This window comes from Alligator sinensis, unplaced genomic scaffold, assembly GCF_000455745.1.
Source record: "Alligator sinensis unplaced genomic scaffold, ASM45574v1 scaffold297_1, whole genome shotgun sequence".
NCBI classification, from domain to species: domain Eukaryota; kingdom Metazoa; phylum Chordata; order Crocodylia; family Alligatoridae; genus Alligator; species Alligator sinensis.
The window spans coordinates 4,544,770-4,559,281 of NW_005841848.1; the positions used below are offsets into that span (position 1 = coordinate 4,544,770).

The 14,512-nt window shown below is 44.7% G+C and overlaps 1 long non-coding RNA gene across 1 annotated transcript in view; it reads right to left on the bottom strand.

Annotated features, from left to right (window-relative positions):
* Positions 1-534: 534 nt before the first annotated feature.
* The window catches only part of LOC102385243, a 53,436-nt gene continuing 39,458 nt past the window's right edge, over positions 535-14,512 (bottom strand). Inside the window, exon 3 of the long non-coding RNA XR_322923.1 lies at positions 535-704. This is a non-coding gene — a long non-coding RNA (uncharacterized LOC102385243). The remainder of the gene's footprint in view (positions 705-14,512) is intronic.

Genomic DNA, 14,512 nt, shown 5'->3' on the forward strand with positions numbered 1-14,512 from the left:
TAAAAATAGAATTTTTTTTCTTGTTTATTCTGGGAAAATAATAGTTTAAATAACTTGAAGCACAACATGGGAATGTAGCAAGTTATAAGGTTACATCAAATGTATTTTGTATTGACACCTCCCATCAACATGGACCCCTCTTGATTACACTTACTTAATAATAGGGAGCAAAAAGATGCAAATTTCACCTAGTTTGTAAGTACTTAAGGCTGTTAAAAAAATAATGTAAAAAATGGATGTGATTTTCTTTTCATTTTTGCTAAGGACAGAAGCATGAATGGAGTTAAAATTGCCAAAGGTAATGTTACTTATGAGGTATCTGGTTCTCTTGCTGCAACAAATGTCATATGAAATGGGAAGAAAATGACACAGCTTTAGCAACATTCTAAGGGTGAAATACCTCTTATTAAGCTGTCTACAACATGTGGAATAAGTGAAATGTTTGACAAGGAAGAATATGTGTTAAACAACATTGTCTGACTGATCTTTAAGGCAAAATGGAAATTATATTTCTAAAGACAGTTGATGGGAAAATGTTCTTGTAAACAAAGATCTGTAGATCATGCCATTTCCTCTGTCATCCTTTTTCTCTTTTTTCTCTTCATTGCATGGTCCAATTATGTTTCTGGAGACAGATTCTTCAGATTCAAGCTTGTTGTAATTTCTAAGCAACACTGAGGAAGCAGGATTTTCCATCAGAACACCTACGGTAACAGCAACACAAAGATCAACTACTTATGGGAAAACAGAATATAATTAGGCCAATAGATGACAAGATACCACTGATTTGTGAAAGTAGAAATTATATGCTTAAAACAGCACCAATATTTAAAAACATTCACTTCTTCCTGGTAGTGGATCTAGTTTTTGCTCAATTTCTAAAAAAGAAACTTTTCCACCAAAGCCCTAGGAAGCAATGAAGCTTTAATTAAAGGATTAATTTGAGAAATGCTAAATAGTATAATTTATAAGTCAGGTGTTAGAACCTGTTATGGATTTGAAATTTCACTAATTACTTATTTTGATTTGTGATGTTCTTCAGACTCTGGTACATTTTCATTCATTAATATTATTGGATTTTTCAGTTATTTTCACTACTGTCAATCAGAGTGTTTTATTGGGCTGTTAAAGATTCTGGATCATTGTCAAGAGTAGTGTTGTCATAGATTAGACCTTTGTTTGCATCACACTATTTGGCAGCCTACATATTAAAGGAATCTATTTGCTATTCTATAGAGCTTGGTCCTTTGTAATATTCATTGCAGTGAATATATATCTATAGATTGTATTTTTTTAATTTGTTATTGTACATCTCACTATGCCAGGCGTCTTTGTATTTCTCTCTGAATATATGTAGGGTGTAGTCTCACCAATTTCAAGGCTCAGTCATGGTGAATAAGTGCCTGTTGGTTAGTTTTCTTATTCTTTAAACCATGGTAAAATTGAAAAAAAATATATATTTAACACGTCCTCAGGAATTATTTTCATTTCAACTGTCAGGGTTCAATGTAATAAGGCTGTAGTTAAGGACTTTTGCAGATTTTGACTAGCATCTTATTTTATAAATGGTTTGACTGATTACATAGTTTCATAGTTTTAGGGTCGGAAGGGACCTAATAGATCTTCTAGCCCGACCCCCCGCCAGGGCGGGAGAACAACAACAAAAAAACCCTAAAAACAAAAACAGGACTCAAATGAGTCCAGCCAGGTAGGTATCCAGCCTCTTCTTAAAGATCCCCAGGGTAGGGGCCAGCACCACCTCCCTTACAATAAGACAGGCAATATTACACCTTCTCACATTTCTATTTTTTATTTGGAAGAAAGAAAGTACAGAAAGGCATTTTGCAAGTACTTCTAATAGACTTTTATTTAATATTTATCCAGGAAGTATTTAAAAAAAATGTTTTTTTCTGTGTCATACCTTGAAAAAGATTATCCAGGTAACTAAGAAAGTGTCACAGCTGGAGTTTTTTAATTGGAAAATTTGTGTCTGCTAGTTTGTATGACCACTATCTATTTTCTAGAGCAATATTTTACTTTTCTCTAAAACAGCTCCTTCGGTACTGCATGTTTTCTCCTTTTTATCTAACTTTCCTTCTAAACTTCTAAAATATATTAGAAACCGCTATGCCTATTTTTCTGTTCCTTCAAATTACTTATTCACTTATCTATTCATAAGGCCAGACAGGAGCAGAGGAAGGAAACAAATTATAATAAAATGCTGGAAAGGTACCTGGGAAGGAAAGACTCCTAAGTAAATAGATCTGAAATTCTAGCACATTCTATTTGCATCTATTCTATCATATGAAATTTTAATGTGGAAGTTCAAGATGAGCATTAGTTTAATTCTTGTGCTTTATACTGAGATCAGAAGCAGAATTCTAAGTTGCATTTTATTGATATTTATGTGAGAAATGAGTGCTGTTTCTACAGATTGAGTGTAATGTCAAGATTTCTCATCTTTTGTCTACCTGATACACAAGTCACATGAACAGCATTTAATACCCCATTAGGATGATTTTACTACCTTCACTCAATGTGCACATCTATACATGCAATGAATGCAGAGCAATAAACGCTGATGCATATCATGCCACAATTTATTGCTTCTGAGCACCACATTTACAAGTGTGCTTGTGAGAGCAGCATACTGAGCTGAGTTGGAGCAGTCCTGGTTGGCAAGGAGTGGTGAGGAGGGGAGGGGAGGGTTAGCTTGCCAGCCCTGAGCTGCTCTGACCTGGCTCAGCATGCTGTGGAGGGGCTGACCTTTGTGCCCCAGACAGCTGCATCAGCATCTACATGTGCAGTGTGGTGCTGTGGAGTTTATTACTTTCCTTCAGCCTAACAGAGCTGCACATGGAGACACTGAGCTATTTACTGCAGAGCTACTTAGTTAATTCCGCAGTAAATGTGTTGTGTATATGCACCCAATGAAGACTAGTACCTGAGAAACTGCAGTGAAAAGCAACATTGCCATTTTATTATAGGTTAAGATCAGGATAGAACATGATCAACCTGCAGTTTCTGATGTTCCTGTCTGTTGCACTGATCCTCATCTTTCCAGATGACAGATCTGGAGAGATCTGCTAACTGAATCTATTTAGGGGGGAAAATAAATAGCTGTGGCCATTCTATCAGTTTTTCTTCCAAAAAGTGTCAACTATAGCACTCTAAATTTTCACTGCCACTTAACAGAAATCTTGTATTCATTTAGGATTTTTGTCATCAGGCTGGTGTGGGCTTTACAGCATAGAATAATATTCTCTGGCAAACTTTTATATTCATCCCTCTAAATATCTTCTGAAGAAATTCTTCTTGTGCTTATTTATATATTTAGCTTATTATTCACTGGCCAGCAACATAAATCTTGAAGAGGAAAACATAATCATATTCCCCAAAAGCAAGAAAACAAGATCAGTTCTATACTATTCATCCTAACTACTAAGAAAAATACAAATTACTTTTACCTCAACAATGTAAAGGAGGAAAGGAAATATTGACTGACTTCATTCAGCTATACAAACTGAAAAAAGTATATATGGCTTCATTGAAAATAAATGTTTAACTAAGGTACACCTATCTTATAGCTCAGGGTGTGTCTGAATAAGTGTTCACAAGACCTGTTTTAGGTTTAACTTATTTATTTAAGCCAGCTAAACCTAAACAAGGAGCAGTGCATGCAGTCCAAGGGAAGTAATGCCGTGGGGGTAGGGAGGCTGGAGAGCTTGAGGGGCTAATGAGGCAGGTGGGATGGAGGGTCTGCAGGAGTAGTTAGTGAGTCTGCAGTGGAGGGGGGGCTGGGAGCTAAAAATAGCCTAATCAGGGTTGGGAGAGGTAGGAACAATACAGCCCCAGGTCTGAGGAAAGCAGGTGGGCTTTCCCAATCCCAGGGCTATACTGTGAACAGGTACAGACATTCATTAGGCTGTGTTAACACAGGCTGATCTAAAGTTAGTTTACCTGTAAGTTGCACCATGTTTAGGGCAAACTAAGCCCTATGAACATGTACATGCCCTATGAACACCAAAACTGAAGGGGAAAACCCTGAAAGGAGAGCAGCTTACTTTCTCTACTTGAGCTTAGATAACAACTTTGGACACATAATGTGGAAAGGGGGAAACTAGAAAAATAGTTTTGATCATCATCCTCTGAGAGTGCAAGTAGTAACAGCAGTGCTAAGGTTGTGCCCTACATGGGATAAACATACCTAAAGGGATAAGGAAAGGGTTGTTCTCTGACCCTACATGGGCACTTATAATGGGGCCAGATTGTCCTTATACCAATTTCACTGAGAAATTTAAGAACAAGATATTGAGTGTAAGTCAATGTAAATGCATACTTTATGCAGTAGCATTGAAAGGTTAGTCCAAAGGGAAAAGGTGTTCCTGGTTTGAACACCAAAACATGATGATCATATTACAGTATTTTAAACGTCATTCTAACTCAGGGCAATTCATGAACTCACAAACCAACTCAGTGAGTTCCCTACCGGAATTCATGAGCACCTTATGACTCCCCATCTTAAACTGGCGAGGAGCCAATATGCCACTGTCATCAGTGCATATGCCCTAACTCTTGATGCTGCCAATGAAACCAAAGAGGAATTCTATACCAACCTGGACCAAGTCCTTTCTGATGTTCTGGAGGGAGATAGACTTATTCTTCTTGGTGGCTTCAAGACTAGAGTCAGAAGGGATTCTAACCTCTGGAACAGAATCAATCAGCAAGGAAGGAGTAGAAAGGTGAACTCCAGTGGCATCCTCCTCTTGATAAAATGCATGGAACATGGACTCACCATTGCCAGCACCCTGTTCTACCAAATAAACAGGCACAAGACATCATGGCAACACCCACAATATAAGCATCGGCGCCTAATTGACTATGTCATCATCTGTGCCCAGGATCACAAAGATGCCCACATTACTCAAGCAATGCTAGGAGCTGATGATTACTGGACTGATCACTGATTCATCAGTTCACTTATGTCACTTAAATGGGCTCCCAAACAATGTCTACAGCAGAAGCAATGCCAAAGGAAGATCAACACCACAGGACCCAAGGATCCAAGAAGCAAGATCTCTTCCATCAGTACCTCAACAAAATACTTGTGAATTCCAATCAACAACAATAACAGGATGTCAACAGTGTGTGGGGTGCCTTTGACGCCACTGTTATCAATACCTGTGAAGAGACACTTGGCTTCTCTATCAGGAAACATCAAGACTGGCTTGATAAGAGCAACCAGGAGTTCCAAGACTTGAGCGATTGCAAGTGCAAGACCTTTTGTGGTTGGGGAAATGATACCAACTCCAATCAAAAGAAACTGAATCTCTAACAAGCTAACACAGATGTCCAGAGGAGAACCTGTGATATGAAAAACAAATGGTGGTAAGACAAGGCTAAAGAGATTTAACAACTCACCCACATCCATGATACATGCAGTTTCTTCAGCACCGCCAAAACCATCTATGGTCTGAGCACTCCGGAACCAACCCCCTTGAGACCTAAGGATGGAGGAGACCTGATCATGGAAAAGCAAGTCATCAATGCCCATTGGAAGGAGCATTTTGAAGACATTTTCAAGAAGACTCTGCTATCTACAGATCTCTGCTGTTGATGTGAGTGTTCTCAACTGTATCCCACAACACCCAATCAGAGATGATTTTGGAATCCCTCCAACCTTGAATAGGTGAGGAAAGCCATCAAGCAACTGAAGAACTAAAAGGCACCTGGAGCAGATTGAATCCCCACTGAAATACTCAAATTGGGGGGGAGGAAAAGAGATCACATCACAGCTTCATGCCCTCGTCTTTAGGATCTGGAATGGTGAGGAAATTCCAGATGACTTCAGAGATGCCATGATTGAGATGATCTTCAAGAAAGGAGACAAGCCCATCTATGGAAACTACCGAGGGATCACCTTGCTTTCACACCACAGGAAAGATCACTGTGACAACCCTCCTGAACTGTCTCCTGCCACATAATGAAGAACTCTTCCCAGCAACTCAGTGTGGGTTTATGTCATCAAGAAGCACAACCTGTCATGATCTTCACAGCACAGGAGAAATTCTGGGAACAACATACTTTACATGGCCTTCTTTGACCTCATGAAAGCTTTTCACTCAGCATCCACAATGAGCTGAGAAGTGTTGTAGATGATCCTTCTGAAGTACAGATGCCCACCAAAATCTGTCACCATTCTCTGCCTGCCTCATGATGGTTCGCAAGTGGTGGTTTTCAGTAATAGATCCATCACAGATCTCTTTGAGGTTAAAATGGGAGTTAAGCAAGGCTACATCATCGCTCCAGCAATCTTCTCAGTGTTTCTCGCTGTGATGCTACATATGATCACCAACAAGCCTCCAGCTGGAGTGGAGCTAAACTACTGAATGGATGGTAAACTCTTTAACCTCAGCCAACTCTGATCCAAAACCAAGACCACCCCAACATCAATCATTGAGCTCCAGTATGCTGATGTTGCTGTCATGTGTACTCAATCATAAGCAGATCTTCAGACAATTGTCAATGTCCTTACTGAGGCATACAAGAAAATGGGACTGACGCTTAACATTTGGAAGACTAAGGTCCTCCACCAACAAGTTCCTAATGAACAGTCCCCAGCTCCAGATCCACAGTGAGACTGGAGAATGTTGGGTATTTCCTGTACCTTGGAAGCCATCTCTCACAGAAGGCTGACATGGGCAAAGAAATCCAACATCACCTCAAATGTTTGGACACCTGAAGAAACGGGTGTTTGAAGTCCGCAACATCAGATCCAAAACCAAGCTCATGGTTTATCAAACAGTCATGATCCTCACCTTGCTATATGGAGCTGAGATATGGACAATGTAAAGGATATATGGGAGACAGGCCAATTTCCAAGTTAGAAACATGAAAGTGGGAGAAGATAGGCAGGGCATTTATGATTACTGTGCTGTACTTTTAGGTGGAACAAGAAAACTTCCCTGAGACAAATACATAGTTACTTTAGAGGTGAAATGGAATCATGGAATCTCAGTCCTAGTCCTTCAACATGCATCCTCTGTTAAAATTACAATATGAAGTGTGATAGGGTGAAGTTACAAATTACACATAGAGTGTTGTTACATGTTAACATAAATACATGTTGAGGGCACTCAAACCAGGAGTGTCCACATAGTAGGGCAGTAAGCCCATACTAAGGCATCTTTGAGTAGCTCAGAGATAATCCTGTTCCACTTAGGATGAACTGTCTTTAGGCAGCTCACATTGCAGTCATATGTGACTGCTCCACAGGCCCAAAACTAATTGGGAGAGATGTTCCAGCATCCCAGGAGACACTGATCCCAACCACTCTATCTTCTGCCACAATAACAGCAGGGGAGCACCTAAATGCAGGGGACACCCCCTTCCCTACTATTCTGGGCTCTTTATGATACCTGGGGCTCCCCCCACGCCTGCCACTAGAACTCCACCCCTGCTCCTCAGGACACACCTTCTGTCCCTTCACTCCCCATCCTGGGGCTTCCCCATGCCAATTGGGGCTCCCCAGCCACCCATTCCTCATGACTCATGCTAGCACCCCCACATGTCCCTCAGCTTACCTCTACTGCCAATGCTGTCCCAAGGGAACAGGCAGGGAAGGAGAACCCATCAGCCAACAACAATGCTGTTGCCACTGCTGCCACCTTGCCACTACTGCTTTCTGGGTTGAGCCTAGCCCAGACAGTAGAGGGGCACCAGTGGTGGGCAGGTTCCTCTTTCCTGCCTGTTCTGCCAGAACAGCACTGGGAGCTGCTAGGGAGTGGCGAATGGGGATGCAGGGTACAGTGTGCGCCTCATCGAGAGGTACAAGGGGGACAGGTCCAATATAGACTGGTGGTAAGGGGTGTGGGCAGGCAGTGTGGTGGGCCTAATCTGAGCCAGTGGTAAGGGGGTGGAAGGGAACAGGTGGTGCAGTATGTCCAAGGCGGGGGGGCTCAGTCAGAATGGTTTAGCAGGTTCAATCTTCATAGAATCATCATAGAATCATAGAAGTTTACCTCCCCAGCAGGCTCTCCCCTTTTAAAATGGTTAACATGTTATATCTGACCAAATCTTTAAAGACCTACTGGGAGATGCTTTTACCATCTGCAGTAATTTTGATGCTATTGCATGATCACCCAAAGATCATTCAGCCCCACCTCAAATTTGCATCCAAGAGAATGAGAGAAAACAATAGGCTGAAGTGTGACTGATGCAGGATGGACAGAGTATGAGGCAAAGAATGGACAGAGTATGAGGCAAAGAATAAGAGAAGGAAAACTGGACAGGTTGGCAAATCAAGTAGCCTGAATGTGCTGGAAGGGCAAGTCCAGTTAGCCAAATATAAGTGACATAATAGGAAATGAAGAGAAGGAGAGAAAAGCAAAAAGTGAGGAAAGCAGTAGTGTATACAAGAGCAATGTAAGGGACTTGTCCAGAGGTCCTTGATCTCTTGACAAGACAGGTAATTCCTGGCTTTTTATTTCACTCCCTACACTGCCTAGTAGGCAGAGCACAGTGGCAGGGTGATTAGAGACTGACAGAGCACCAAAGGTGCTCCATCACAGACAAAGGGCTGGGAGCAGGCAGCTGGCAGGTGCAGGCCAGCCCTGATGAGGTGGCCATTTTAGACCCTGGCTCTCTGGGCTTAGGCAGCAGTTTGCTGCAAGCAGCCAAAGGAGCAACAACACTCAACTGAGCTACTGCTCATGGAACACCTTGGTGATAAGGGAAGAACTATGGGGATGGCAAGAGGTTCCTACAGACCCAGTGGGGTCCCAAGCCCCGGAAGAAGGTTTTGGACTAGTTAGAACAAGGCCCAGCCTAGGCATGGGGCTAACAGCTGGTAGGCCTACAAGGGGGCCAGGCAAGCCCCTGGAGTAGAAGAGGGCTCTCTGGTGGGACTCAGGAGGGACCTGTCTCTGGAATATGGGGGTCAGCAGCTGCTAGATTGACTCTCTGATCCCTTGCACTGGTCAATGCAAGATGGCCAGGGCCAAAGGGCAATTAAGCCCAATGTGAGAGGCAGGCCAGGCTACTGTGAGCTATCTGGCCCCCTGACTGGCCTAGAGGTGGGGCCACAGCCTGTAAGGGCTGAAGGTCCCTTCAATGGGAGGGACCTCACAGCTGAAGAGGGTAAGGGTCAGCCAGCATGAAGGCTGTTATAAGATCATAGAATCATAGAAGTAGGGTTGGAAGGGACCTTGTAGATCTTCAAGTCCGACCTCCTGCCTGGGCAGGAGGAAAACTGGGCTCAATTGACCCCAGCCAGGTAGGCATCGAGCCGCTTCTTAAAGACCCCCAGGGTAGGATCCAGCACCACTTCCCTTGGAAGTTGGTTCCAGATCCTAGTTGCCCTAACTGTGAAGTAGTTCTTATGGATGTCTAATCTAAACCTACTCTCCAACAACTTGTGGCCATTATTCCTTGTTATCCCAGGGGGCACTAGGGGAAACAAGGTCTCCCCCAAACCCTTCTGGTCCCCCCTAGTGAGTTTATAGATGGTCACAAGGTCCCCCCTCAGCCTTCTCTTGTGAAGGCTGAACAGGTTCAGGTCCTGTAGCCTCTCATTGTAGGGTCTGCCCTGCTGTCCCCGGATCATGCGGGTGGCCCTCCTCTGGACCCTCTCAATGTTGTCCACATCCCTCTTGAAGTGGGGTGCCCAGTGGCCCATGTTCATCTTGGAGTCAGTAATGACTCCAAGATCCCTTTCTGCCTCCGTGCTCTCAAGAAGGGAGTTTCCCATCTTTTAAGTTTGCTGCTGGTTACTACTGCCCAAGTGCAGCACCCTGCACTTGTCAGTATTGAAACGCATCCTGTTTTTGTTAGCCCACCCCTGCAACCTATCCAGGTCTTTCTGCAGTCTTTCCCTCCCTACTAACGTGCCCACCTCACCCCAAATTTTGGTATCATCAGCAAATTTGAACAGGTTGCTTTTCACCCCATTGTCCAAATTGCTGCTAAAGAAATTGAACAGTGAAGGCCCAAGGACCAAGCCCTGGGGGACTCCACTGCCCACTTCCCCCCAGGTCAAATATGACCTGTCCATCACCACCCTCTGAGTATGACCCTTCAGCCAATTTGCAATCCATCTGACTGTGTAGGCATCGATGCCACAGTCGTCTAGTTTTTTAATGAGGATGGGGTGGGAGACAGTGTCAAAGGCCTTGCTGAAGTCCAGAAAGACTACATCCACAGTGACACCTGCATCCAATGTTTTTGTGACCTGATCATAAAAGGCAATCAGGTTGGTCTGACATGACCTGTCCCTAATGAAACTGTGCTGGTTCTTGGCCAGCAGGGGGGCAGGGAGGAACAGGCAGTGCTGTGAGCCAGATATGGGCTGGTGGGGGGATGGCACAGCATGAAAGGTTGGATCATGGCAGGCCCACTGGAGGGTGGGAGGACATAGCTGATGCAGCAAGGAAGGACTTGGCATGCTGTGCCATCCACCCCAGCCCACCATACTGCCCACTCTGGATTGGGCCTGCCATGATTCCCAGCCCCCCTACCCCACCAGATTGAGCCCACTGTGTTGCCCTACCGCACACCCCCTCCAACCCTGATCAGGCCTGCTGCACCATCCCTCCTGTACTTCCTGATTGGTTCCACCCCTCCATACCCCAGATCCCCACTCACCACCCCCCCAGCAGGTCCCAGCTCACCTGTAGCTCCCATTGCTGCCCTAGTGGAGCAGGCAGGGAAAAGGAACCCACCCACCCCAGTACCACTACTGCTATGAGCCTGGAGAGCAGTAGTGGCCTGGCAGCAACAGGCAGGTTCTCCTTCCCTGCCTGATCCTCCAGGATAGCATCAGAAGTGGGGATGATCCTAAGGATATAGGGGCAGGGGTGTGCCATGGGGGCTTGGGTCAGAGAGGGATGGGGAGACAGCGGGCAGCTCAATCCAGGCCAGTGGGATGGGGTGGTGATAGGCTAGATCAGGGGGCTGGGGGAAGCAGGGGCCCAGTCAGGGCAGGCAGAGGCTAGCAGACCTAATGGGACCCTGCCAGACCCCAGCTGCCCACAACCTGGGCCGGGCCACCTGCCCTGCCCCTGAAAGCAGGCACAGAGCCAACTTGACTTCCTTGCCTGAAGCAGTGTAAGTCTGTGATGCTCAGAGGGCACTTAGCAAGAGTTAACAAGCTGTAATGTGAGGACATGCATGTTTTGAGTACCTTTAGTATGGTATAACCATAGAAAGTAACTTTATCCTAAAACTAAAAACAAGCTTATCTACAGGTTTCCTTAGAACAAATATCACAAATGAAATGATTAACCATTAAAGGTATCAGTCCTATAGCCATAATCTAGCATAGGAAATTAACCCCAATTAATATTTTAAGCATTAACTAGGGCTGTGCAAAACAACACTATTTCATTTCAACTTCCATTTTGATGTTTCAATGGAACAGTGTTTTGTTTCAAGTTTTGTTTAGTTTCAAAACCATTGTTCCATTTTGTTTTGTCGAAACAGTTTTGCTGTTTTGACGCTGTTTCAACATTTCGCCCATAGGCTATAATGGGGAAGCACAAAACTGTCTATAACTTTGTCATTTCTTGCCTGATTCAGATAAAATTTCTAGGGATGGTAGCCCCTTTGTTACGTCTCAGCTGTGTGTTCTTGGGCAACCCTGGCACAGGATGCAGTCTGTCTGACTCACAAAGGACTCACCCCCCCTCCCTCCCCTCCTCTACCTAAACGAAACCGATTAAGATGCAGTGAGAGACGCACCTAAGGCTCTCAAGATAAGGGTGACAAGAGTGAACCAACTGCCCTAGGTCTCATTTACATCCGAGATGGAACCAGATGACCATTCATTTACATGAGAGATGGAGAACAGAAAGCCTGAAGCAGAGACTGCAGTGAATTCTGGGACCAGAGAAGCAGGGGAGCACTGCATGATGGGGAATCTGTGCTCCAAATGCTAATCAACCCATGTTCACACACACCCAGCTCAGCATTTATCAGACCAGTTCTAATCTGGATTTACTAAGGACTTTTCCCCCCCGGCAAGAGACCGAGTCAGAGGGGGTATGGGCAACATTTGAACAATGGTTAAGGGTTCATCACAGCATCCAGCCTGCTGGAGCCCTAATCCCAGGTGTTGTCATATCTTTCCCGAGACGACTGGTGGGAGTCCTCTCCACAAAAGGTTATGAGCACCCCAATAATTGCTTTAAGTCTGTTAAAAGACTATAGTAAGATCTGGAAAAGTCATGCTAAGCTGAGGCTTGTGCACAACAAGTAAAAATCCAAAATCCTGATGCTGCAAGCTATCTATTGTTCCTGAAGAAACCATGAGATATCCCATCAGTATATCTGCCACCCATAGGAATTTCAAGCTGGCTCCCAAGTATTTGGGTTACTCCCTAATCTTAAGTGTTTCCTGATTATCAATCAGTTTCCTGAGATGGTCCAAACCAGATAACCCCTTGTCAATAGAAAAGACAATGATTTACACTACTGAGGGTGCTTCGAAGCAGCTGAACTGAGGGTATAAAAATCTGTAAAAAGTGTGTGTGCTTCAAGAAGAGAAGAAGAAGAAGAAGGAGGAGGAGGAGGAAAGAAGAAGAAGAAGAAGAAGACGACGAAAGGAAAGAAGAAGAAAACTCCTGTGCTGACACCATCCCCTGTCGTTCTTGGGACGCTGGAAGAACAGATCATCTCTCTCTTCAAGGATTGTGCTACGGACTGTGCCTGTCAGCTTTGCAGCCTGAGTACCGTGGACTAGGTGAGATCCCAGCGTTCTCTGTCTTCTTTCTAGGCATAAACTTCTGAACCTGAACTGTATCAGTTAAGCTTGAGCTAAGTTTCCCCAAATACTTAGTGAAACCAGGGTAGTATTGTCATTGTTGGTGTTTGTTTTTCTTTTGCATGTCTATTACTACTAGTGCTATTATATATTTCATATGCTTAGCAATAGATAACTTTTATAGTCAAACTGGTAGTAATTGGGTATATTTTTCCTTCTCTGCTTCTCTTTCTTCCCGTGCTCTGCAGCAACGCTTCTTTTACCTATGCTAAAGGTCCCTGTGAAGCCCAAATTATTGTGGGGTCTGCTCATCAAGAGGCCAAAGATTGGGACGTGCTGAGTTTGAAACACATAAGGGGATCAGCTTGTATAGGCTGATTGACCCAGTTTGACTCAGACGTGCCCTTATGAACTGAATGCTGGCCCATGAGGGTGTCAGCTGGACACCCAGCCGGATTCAGAGGGATTCTGTTCACCTGTGTGCTTGTGTCTGACTGCATTTTATTGTTGCTCTTATGAACTGATTCTTGGCACATGAGGGTTTCAGCCTGTCCATGCTGATCAGCCTGGCCAGGTCAGGCGTGTCACGTTAATTTGTGTGTGTTTGTGTGTATGACTGATTTGGTGACTGGAGGAACCCAGTCCCATTGAGACTGAGTCCTGCAAGATAGCTCCATTGGGGGTGAGGGCTTGCAGAAGGGAGAAATACAGCTCCGTATAGTAACACAAGCAGCACATTGACAGAATCACCACGACCCTAGAAACTATCCCTAATAAATGAGCACACCCCAAAGTAATGGGCAAATTTGGTAACACCTTCCAAGGCCAAGAAGCCTGAAAAGTTTCAAGGAGATAGATGCTGGGGTTTCTGGGAAACTGCTTCTCAGGCTGCTGACAAGCAAAGCACATGACATAGGTGACACTGGGTATGTGTTAAAGCGTGCCCTCACTGGTTCTGGGGCCTCTTCACAAAACAGTAGTCTGCCCCAATGAGGTCTCCTCCTCCCCTACAGAAGGCCAAGAAGCCTGAAAAGTTTCAAGGAGATAGATGCTGGGGTTTCTGGGAAACTGCTTCTCAGGCTGCTGACAAGCAAAGCACATGACATAGGTGACACTGGGTATGTGTTAAAGCGTGCCCTCACTGGTTCTGGGGCCTCTTCACAAAACAGTAGTCTGCCCCAATGAGGTCTCCTCCTCCCCTACAGCCTCAGCCTAGTCCACTACTTTAAATGACAACAGGTAATAAAATAACTTAGAACTAGCACAGTAGCACCAGCAGCATCTCAGGCAGCCAAAATGTGACAGAGCCTTTCTTTCTTCTCCTGCAGGAGCTTCTTCTCCAGCATCTGCCAAATAACTCTCCCTGACAGCCCCCACCCTGGGGCTTAGATGTGTCCAGGGCCCTGTGTCCTTCTGGTCAGGTGCTAAGGGTGTTGGTCTAAGGACAAGGGCCTTTCCTTTGGCTCAATCTAATCTGGTATGTTTTAGCAGGCCAACTGAATAGTTACAGAAATATATTTTAGCAAGCTTTCAGGTTGAAAAACCCTTTGTCAGGCTGAGGAAGCACCTACAGTTGGTGTGTGTGCTGTTCCTGGATGGAAGGAATGATAAAGGAGCCAGAGGCTGGGATGCAATGCAGGCAAGAAAGCCAGTCAGTGAATATGGAAATGGAGGCATCAGGGGGTGAGGGACAGGCTGGGGTGGGGGTGGGGAGGGGGATGTAGTAGTGCAGGTAAAAGTGGACAGGTACCTGCG